This window comes from Elephas maximus, chromosome 3 (assembly GCF_024166365.1).
Source record: "Elephas maximus indicus isolate mEleMax1 chromosome 3, mEleMax1 primary haplotype, whole genome shotgun sequence".
In the NCBI taxonomy this organism is placed as follows: Eukaryota; Metazoa; Chordata; class Mammalia; order Proboscidea; family Elephantidae; genus Elephas; species Elephas maximus.
This window is the reverse complement of record NC_064821.1, coordinates 24,423,025-24,433,274: the sequence shown is the minus strand read 5'-3', so window position 1 is coordinate 24,433,274 and position 10,250 is coordinate 24,423,025. Positions and strand designations below refer to the sequence as shown.

Genomic DNA, 10,250 nt, shown 5'->3' with positions numbered 1-10,250 from the left:
CACACATATGTAGCCTGCTGGACTGGGATGGGCACTCTGAATGGCTGAAGACACAGGCTAATAATTTATAGTCATATGGTTTTGAGAATGCAACTCACAGAGCTCATAATTAGCTTATCTGATCTATGTTCTCCCATTCTCTAAGGGCTTCTTAATGAATGAGGGAGGAATAAAGTGAATGACCTGAAAGAGTCATGGCCCTTCATCTTCTCAGAAGGAATCACACCAATATTCTCACTTCTGTCTGGTAAATTGTAGAGCTCTTAATATGGAGTTCTGGCTCTTTTTTTTTTTTTTTTTTTTTTCTAATTTGAAGATTCATTGAGTGACTTTGATGATAACAAATACAGTTAATTGATCAAGTGATTTAGGAATAATAAGGATTTCTATACTGAGAATCTGATATATTTCCATATCTCATTAAAGTTTTTTTTTTCTGTAATGAGAGCATCCTAGCTGAGACAGCTTTTGGAAAATAAAAGAGGGTCATAAAAAAGGAAGCAAGTATACAGGCACCCAGCACTGGGTCTATATTTTGGATTTAAGCAATTCACAAGCAAAGCATTCAAATTTGATGACCCTAATCTCCTTCAGCAATATTTCTGAATTGTGACAAACCCATTCCTCTTTCCTCATTGGTTTCTACACTACTCATCTGTTTCGAAACTTGCACACTTTAGGGGCACTGGGCTGAAAAGTATTACAATTAAATAAAATCACTGTGAGTTGGAGAGGACTCCATGGCAACTAACAACAAAAAAGAGGGTATCATATTCGAGAGCCATTTCCAAAGATGAGTGTAGAAGACAGGAGTATGAAAACCAAAGAGTTGTGTCCTTGTGGTAAAAAGAGAGATTTGCTTTGTGCTTTTTCCCTATTTCCTCTCACATGATGACTATACTTGAAGGAAACAGAAAGACTATCATCTTCCTGCATCCTGTTTAGATGTACGATTGAGGAAAATCTACCCTCAGTTTTTTATCCCCGTTTTAATCATAGAATGTATCAAAACCCACCCTTTTATTCAATGATTCTTACTCTTACACATCCAATTAAATGGAATAATAGTTCCCATCAAATATCCATAATAATAAAAAGCAAACAAACTACACATTTCTTCCTTCAGGAGTTCTTAAAGATCTCTATGGAAGGTACAGTGTTCCAGGGAGCAAGGAAAATACAGGATGTCTTGCTTCAAAATGTCTTCACCTTTTCTTATAAGATAGTGAATATTTTATTCAACATAACACAAAGTAGAGATGGGACTAATCTCTGGCCTCACTGTGCTATATTTCAAGTATGTAGATAAATGATATCCAGTCTCCACATTTGAACTATTCAAGGTCTTATTGTATAAAGATAAACTATCATGGCCTGTCAGGTATCCAGGGTCATCCACACTTAGTGTTCAAATAATTTATTTGAATGACATCAGCCATAGACTAGATGACAATGGCATGATATCTGTATTTACTAACCATGTATGTATATTATCTGTTAAATCCTTACAGGGCTTTAAGTTAAGTATCATTAAAATGAAGAACTGAACACCACGAGACTTTAATAACAAGTCCCAGTCCATGAAACTAATGAGTTAGAGGAGCTAATATTGAAAATAAAATATTTTCCCGGCAAAACCCATTAGTTGAAAAATTATATTGGCCTATTTATATGGTGACTATGTTAGTGTTCACTTACTGATCTATTATATGTACTAAACACTATTCTAATCAGTACTTTTGAGTATATCCTCTTAATCACTATCTCAAATGAGTGCTTTTGTTACCACATCTATAGACAGGAAGAAGTTAAACAGAAAGATGTTCTCTATCATGCCTAAAATCAGTTTGTAATATGACGGTCTCTTTGAATATTTGGAATGCACACTTAAAATGAACTTCTTTGAAGTAATATTAAGGGCTACCACATGATGGGAAATTACTATTTGATCCAACCCTGACAACATTATATGCAGTCATTCCCGTGACCTTGGAAGATTAGCACTATTAATCTCAAATTTGATGAGGATGACTTTGAGACTGCATGAGGTGCACTGAGTTGCCAAAGTTGTCCAGTTTATAAGCAAAGATCTGGTTGGAGGTGTGTCCTCAAATCCCACACCCTTTCTCTTATCTGTGGTTCCTCTTCCATACCAAAGATAAGTACACCACTTTCTGATAGCCATTGGGAAACTGACATATTTCCTTCCAGTCTTTTCCCCATTCATAGCATTAATCAACTAGTCTTACTCATGTTAGGCCTTGAAGTTTAAAGAGGAAAAAGAAAATGTTACCTTCCAGGAGAGCATACATTGAGACATCAAAAGGAGAAAACACCTTTGATATATCAATTTTTTGGCCATCCTCACATTTACAGAAATGGATGTGCAACCTAGTTCTAGGACAGATGGGACCCATAAAGTGTCATTGCAGTTAACCATAACCAGAGAATCAGAACACTACTTTCATGATTTTTAATGAGAGCTATATCTTATATCTCCCCACAAGCTGGTCTGGCCTCATCCTCTGTCAAGTGCAGTCCATTCTCCTTTATCAAAGTTTCTCATCAGAAAAATTTGTAGGGGATTTAACTCAGTGATAAAAGGCAGAGTAAATTAACCTATTTGTTGATCAGATTTTCAGAGAGCCCCACATTGCTTCCTCGGAGATTATGTCAATATCTCTAAAAGAGAAATGCATACCCATGTAGTACACCAAAAAGGAACCCAAAGGTAAGGAAACATGTAACACACACACACACACACAAAAAAAAAAACATATAACTCAGTAAAGTCTTAATCGGGCTGTTACAAGTGAAAGGCAAAAGCTCCGCTTTAGTGGACACATGGTCCTTTGCAATCCTAGACTATTGAAAAACAAGATAACATTTAATTTTTCATAATGACTTGGTGAAGTAGTGATCCTAGAGCACCAATAGAGCCACAGTAATTGGAAATATGATTCCACCACTTTAATCCACATTTGTACAACTTTGACCAATTCGTACAATTTGCAACCACATTTTTCCTGAGCATGCTTTGTAATGTTCCAATTTTAGACATTTACGAATAGATTTTTTCCCCAAATACAATGTACCAGTCAGGATTCAATAAAGAAAACTGAAAACACCATGAAGAGCATTTCACACAGGAATCAGGCAAAATAGTTTTACGAGGACTGAAAGGAAGAAAAGGAGCAATGTAAAAATACACGGATAGTAACTGCAGAAAGAAGATACGACATCAAGGTGTAAGGAAACAAGTATAAGAAAAATATCAGGCTTATTAGGGTATGGTGACATTTACCGATCATTATGGGAAGACCTAACAATAAAGCCAGATGGGAAATCAGAAGAGTGATTTAAAGATCCTCTCCTCTCCTGCCTGAGCATCACAAGGTATAGAAGAGTGGCTCTGGATAAGGGAGGCAATAGCTTATCAACATGCACTCGTGACTTGAGTGTTTATGGTGTGCAGGGTAGAGACAGTGGTGCTTCATTGGTAGAATTCTCCCCTTCCATGTGGAAGACCACGTTTGATTCCCAACAAATGTAACTTGTATGCAGCCACCATCTGTCAGTAGAGACTTATGTGCTGCTAAAATGTTGAACAAGTTTCAGCAGAGATTCCAGACTAAGATGAACTAGGAAGAAAGGCCTGGCAATCTACTTATAAAAATCATCCATTGAAAACCTCATGGATCACATGGTTTTGATCCACAATTGATTATGGGGATGGTACAGGACCAGGCAGCATTTTCTCCTGTTGTGCATGGGGTCACCATGTGTCAGGGAGGCAATTCAAGAGCTGCTAACAACAACATGATGCAGAGGGAGAAGATATGAGAAGAAATATCACCAAGAATATTGAGAAAAATCACTTGCCTCTTGTTAGGGTAAGTTCTTTTATATCTTTCCCCTTGCAAGATCTGATCACATTCAGATCTTCAGCATCTGCTCAGGAGGCGTAACAGTCCCACGACAAAATAATCTTTGAAGGAAAAGTCTAAAACGATGAGTAGTTCTCACCTTGGCTGCACATTAAAATCACCTGTGGTGCTTTGAAAACCTTGTGTTCAAGCCACATACTGGTACAATTAAATCAGAATCCGTAGTGGCGGGAGCAAGGCATCAATATTTTTTAAGCTTCCCAGACAATTCCAACATGGAGTCAAGGCTTGTGGCCAGTGACAGGCATTCTCACACATAACCTGCACATATTGTTCTGTTAGGTGCAAAAGTAGCCTGGGTAATAGATAGGAATTATAGTAAAGGAAGAAGATTCTAAGCACATAAAAATAGATTTGTGCATTTTACCAGAAAGCCTGAGTCATAGATGAGAGTCTATAGAAAGCTCCATAGCTATAATGGGATTTGATCACACAGACTGTCTTATCCCAGAATACTCCCACTATCCCATTAAAACTGTGACAAAGGAAACGATCTTCAGATATGAAATCTCGAAACTGAAACCCATGAGAGCTAAAAAATTATGCAACCAAACAGGCAAGATTTCTAGTAGCAGATGTTTGGATTTGCTGTATTTTCCAACCCATACACTCAAAGGGATGGCACAAGTGGTGACATTAGGTTGCTCTGCTTAGGATCCTTTGCAGGGCTCTCTTGATGTCCCTGTTCCTCAGGCTGTAGATGAAGGGGTTCAGCATGGGGGTAACCATGGCATACATCACTGAGGCCACCGCACCCTTCCTGGCAGAAGATGAGATGGCTGAACTGAGGTACACTCCAAGGCCTGTTCCGTAAAATAAGCAAACAACTGACAGGTGACAGCCACAGGTCGAAAAGACTTTATACTTCCCACCTACAGATGAGACTCTTAGAATAGAGGAAACAATTCGAGTGTATGAGAAAAGGATCCCTGTGACTGGTACACCAGCAAAGATGGCACCAAAACAATACAGTAATATGGTATTTGTGGAAGTGTCAGAACAGGCAAGGTTAAGGAGTTGAGGAATGTCACAAAAGAAAGGAGGGATTTCCACAGCTGTGCAGAAGGTAAGTGATAACACCATTGAAAGTTGCAGCTGGGAGTCCAAAAGGCTGATGAAAAAAGACACCAAAACTAGCAAGCCACAGAGGCGGGGTTCATGATGACTGTGTAGTGCAGGGGATGACAGATGGCCATGAACCGGTCATAAGCCATCACAGTGAGGAGCAGATCGTCCACACATTCAAAGAGATAAAAAAAGGACACTTGCGTCAGGCAGCCTGCATAGGCGATGGATTTGCTCTGAGTCTGGAGGTTCACTAGCATCTTTGGGACTGTGCAGGAAATGAAACCGATGTCAGCCAAGGATAGGTTGGAGAGGAAGAAGTACATTGGGGTATGAAGGTGCGGATCAGAGGTGATAGCCAGGATGATGAGTAGGTTCCCAGTCACAGTGATCAGGTACGTGGACAGGAACAGTCCAAAGAGGAGGGGCTGCAAGTTCTGGGTCCTCAGAGAGGCCCAGGAGGAGGAATTCTGAGATAACTGTTAGATTCTGTGGACCCATGTACCTGAGGCAGCATTTGGAAAAAGAAAAGAGGATTGTTAAAAGGAAACAAGAAGCACCCAGCCCTGTGTTTATATTTGGAGTTCAAGAAATTCACAAGTAAAGGCCACAAATTCACAGATGATCACACCTAAGTGCCTAATACCCCAGTACCTAACCATATTACTTGGTTGTAGCAAACCCAACCACTGTACTTCTCAGAACTCTTCCCTCACTGTTTTCTGTGCTATTCACCAGTTTCTATACACAACCACTTTAGAGACTCTGGGCTAGAGATGTTAGAATGGCAAGGACATTTTAAGATAACAAATTCATAACAACAGATAGTTGGTAACTATGGTGAAGGGTAAGACGGTACACAATACTGGGGAAGCCAGCACAGTTTGGCCAAAGCAAGGTATGGAAGCTCCATAGACAGACACATCCATACTCCCTGAGGGATGAAATTACCCAGCTGGGGGATGGGGACCATGGTCTTGGGGAACATCTAGCTTATTGGCATGATATAGTTTATAAAGAAAATGTTTTACATCCTGCTTTGGTGAACAGCATCTGGGGTTTTAGAAGATTCCAAGTGGCCACCTAAGATACTGCACTGGTCTCACCTCATCTGCAGCAGGAGAGAATGAAGAAAACCAAAGATACAAGGGAAAGATTAATCCAAAGGACAAATGGACCATAGGTACCACAGCCTCCACCAGACTGAGCCCAGCACAACTAGATGGTGCCAGCTACCACCACCACTGACTACTCTAACCAGGATCAGAGTAGAGGGTCCCAGACAAAGCTGGAGAAAAATGTAGAACAAAATTCTAACTCACAAAAAAGAAAAAAACAGACTTACTGGTGTAACAGAGAGTGGATAAACCTTGAGAGTACAGCCCCCAGACTCCCTTTTACCTCAGTACTGAAGTCATTCCTGAGGTTAACCCTTCAGCCAAACATTAGACAGGCCCATAAAACCACACTAGCCCAGGGGCAAGGATGAGAAGGCAAGAGAGAGGTGAGGGAAGCTGGTAACAGGGAACCCAGGGTCGAGAAGAGGAGAGTGTTGACATGTTGTAGGGATGGCAACCAATGTCACAAAACAATATGTGTATTAATTGTTTAATGAGAAACTAATTTACTCTGTAAACCCAAATCTAAAATAAAATTAAAAAAAAAAAAGAAAAAGAAACCAAAGGATGTAAAAAAAATAACATATTCAAAGACAGAGCAAAATATCAGCCCTCTCTATGAGGAAAACATATGCAATAAGAAGTATCCTTCTTTAAAGAAAAAATCATTTAAATTAAAGGACACCAAGAAGCACTTGCAGTCCCAGAGTGGGCCAACAGTTAACACATTAGGCTGCTAACCAAAAGGTTGAAGTCCATTCAGAGACACCTCATAAGAAAGGCCTGGTGATCTACTTCCAAAAAATTAGTCACTGAAAACCCCAATGAGTACAGTTCTATTCTGACACATACTCTGTCACCATGAATCAGAATCTACTCAATAGCAACTTGTTCTTTTTAAGGAGTCAGATGTAGTTTTATTTTATCCAAATGCAGTGCAATAAATTCTCTTGATTTGGAATATTTATAAAACAACAAGGAATAGGACCACATTAAAAAACAAATGAAAAACGGTTGCCCTCAAGTTGATTCTGGCTCATGGCAATCCTGTGTGTTACAGAATAGAACTGCTCCATAGAGTTTTCTTGGCCTTAATCTTTACAAAAGCAGATCACCAGGACTTTCTTTCACAGCACTGAAGGGTGTGTTGGAACCACCAACCTATAGGTTAGTAGTTCAGCTCAAACTGTTTACTTCACCCAGGGACCTCATTAGCTGGATTCTAAATTAAAATAAAAAAAAAATAGAATGTTTATAATCAGAGAACATGTTTCTATGTCAATTATCTTCACAAGTTTTCATCAATCTTTGGTCCTCTGACATCCATCTTAAATGGAGATACATGCTCATTCAAATATGTGGGTTGCCTTTAAAAATCGTTTAAAATATATATCCTCTCCCTTGGCTTTAATGGATGTCAAATTTTGGTAATAATGGTTTGGTAAATGCACGGAATCAGACAACACTGATGATCCCAAAGATGGCCTTAGTGTGAAATGCACCAGTGATTAAACAGTAAACAATAAGAAACACTCTGTATTTTTCACTGTATGTAGTGTTATTTGTATCAATAGTACTCCATCTTAGGAAAATGTCTGGTGATCATTTGGCTTTTTTTTTTTTTTTTAATTTGCTTCCATTCTCTGTTGACTTGATAAAATGCTGAAATATATTTCTCATTCTAAATGTTTAGAAAGTGTTATTTCTTTATCAAGCCGACACTCTTATTTACAATTGAGGAAATTAAGACCAGGGCACTTCCAAAGCCAGGTTTGAAACCCACCCACCTTAGGCCTACTGAAGAGTTTTCCAAGTCAATCTTTCCTTATCAGGGGGATTGGAATTCTCCTCACTTCTTCATTTTGCTTGGAAGGTCCAAGCTGATCTAATTTGGGAAAACCTAAAGAACAGAGGATATTATGAAATAACACATTGATCATTTGCACATTTGTTGAAATATATGTGTTAACTAAACCTAATAGTAGAAACCCTGGCGGTGTAGTGGTTAAGTGCTATGGCTGCTAACTAAGAGGTCAGCAGTTCAAATCCGCCAGGAGCTCCTTGGAAACTCTATGGGGCAGTTCTACTCTGTCTTATAGGGTTGCTATGAGTCATAATCTACTTCACAGCAGTGGGTGCGTATAACATTTATAGTTGTAGAAGGAAATTAGATTAAATGGTACATATAAATTCATTACACCAGTGGTCTCAATGCTAGCTGATCATTATAATTATCTGTGGATCTTTTAAAGTATAAAGATGAACTAGCCACAACCTGCTGTTGTTGTTGTTGTTAGGTGCTGTCAAGTCAGTTCTGACTCATACTGACCGTATGTACAACAGAACAATACACTGCCCAGTCCTATGCCATAATTGTTATGCTTGAGCCCATTGTTGCAGCCACTGTGTCAATCCATCTCTTTGAGGGTCTTCCTCTTTTTAGTTGACCCTCTATTTTACCAAGCGTGATGTCCTTCCCCAGGGACTGATCTCTCCTAACAACATGTACAAAGTATGTAAGACCCAGTCTCGCCATCCTGGTTTCTAAAGTGCATTCTGGTTGAACTTCTTCCAAAACAGATTTGTTTGTTCTTTTGGCAGTCCATGGTATATTCAATATTCTTCACCAATACCACAATTCAAAGTCATCAATTTTTCTGACTTCCATATTCATCGTCCAGCTTTCACATACATATGATGCTACTGAAAATACCATGGCTTGGGTCAGGCGCACCTGAGTCTCCAAGGTGACGTCTTTGCTTTTCAATACTTTAAAGAGGTCTTTTCCAGCAGATTGCCTAATGCAGTGTCTTTTGATGTCTTGACTGCTGCTTCCATGGCTGTTGATTGTGGATCCAAGTAAATGAAATCCTTGGCTACTTCAATCTTTTCTCCATTTATCAGAATGTTACTTATTGGTCCAGCTGTGAGGATTTTTGTTTTCTTTACGTTGAGGTGTAATCCATACTGAAGGTCGTGGTCTTTGATCTTCATTAGTACGTATTTCAAGTCCTCTTCACTTTCAGCAAGCAAGGTTGTGTTATCTGCATAACGTAGGTTGTTAATAAGTCTTCCTTCAATCCTGGTTCCCTATTCTTCTTCATATAGTCCAATTCTTGGAAAATTTGCTCAGCACACAGATTGAATAGGTGTGGTGAAAGGATACAACCCTGATGCAAACCTTTCCTGACTTTAAATCATGCAGTAACCACTGTTCTTTCCAAACAACTGCCTCTTGATCTATGTACAGGTTCCTCATAAGCACAATTAAGTGTTCTGGAATTTCGATTCTTTGAAATGTTATCCACAATTTGTTATGATCCACACAGTCAAATGCCTTCGCATAGTCAAAAAAAACACAGGTAAACATCTTTCTGATATTCTCTGCTTCATCCAGAATCCATCTGACATAAGCAATGATAGCCCCGGTTCCACGTCTTCTTCTGTATGCAGCCTGAATTTCTGGCAGTTCCCTGTCGATATACTGCTGCAGCCACTTTTGAATGATCTTCAGCAAAATTTTACTTGCGTATGATATAAATGATATTGTTTGATAGTTTCCACATTCAGTTGGATCACTTTTCTTGGGAATAGGCACAAATAAGGATCTTTTCCTGTCAGTTGGCCAAGTAGCTGTCACCCAAATTCCTTGGCATAGATGAGTGAGCACTTCCAGCACTGCATTTGTTTGTTGAAACATCTCAGTTGATATTTTGTCAATTCCTGGAGCCTTGTTTTTCACCTATGCCTTCGGTGCAGACTGGACTTCTTCCTTTAGGACCATCAGTTCCTGATCATATGCTACCTCTTGAAATGGTTGAACTTCAACTAAATCTTTTTGGCATAACTACTCTGTGTTATTACTTCTACCTTCTTTTGGAGCTTCTGATGTCATTTAATATTTACCCCATAGAATTCTTCACTATTGCAACTCGAGGCTTGAAAGTTTTCTTCAGTTCTTTGAGCTTGAGAAATGTGGAGCACTTTCTTTCCTTTTGGTATTGGCCATTTGGAATTGGACAATCATTTGGTCTACTATGCCAGGAATGACAACTTGAAGAGGAATGGCATTGCATTCAACGTCAAAAAGAACATTTTAAGACCTATCCTGAAATGCAAC

General features: G+C 39.1%; 1 pseudogene; it reads right to left on the bottom strand.

Moving 5' to 3' along the window:
• Positions 1-4,583: 4,583 nt before the first annotated feature.
• On the bottom strand, positions 4,584-5,513 carry LOC126071117 (olfactory receptor 18-like; annotated as a pseudogene).
• Between the last annotated feature and the right edge of the window lie 4,737 nt (positions 5,514-10,250).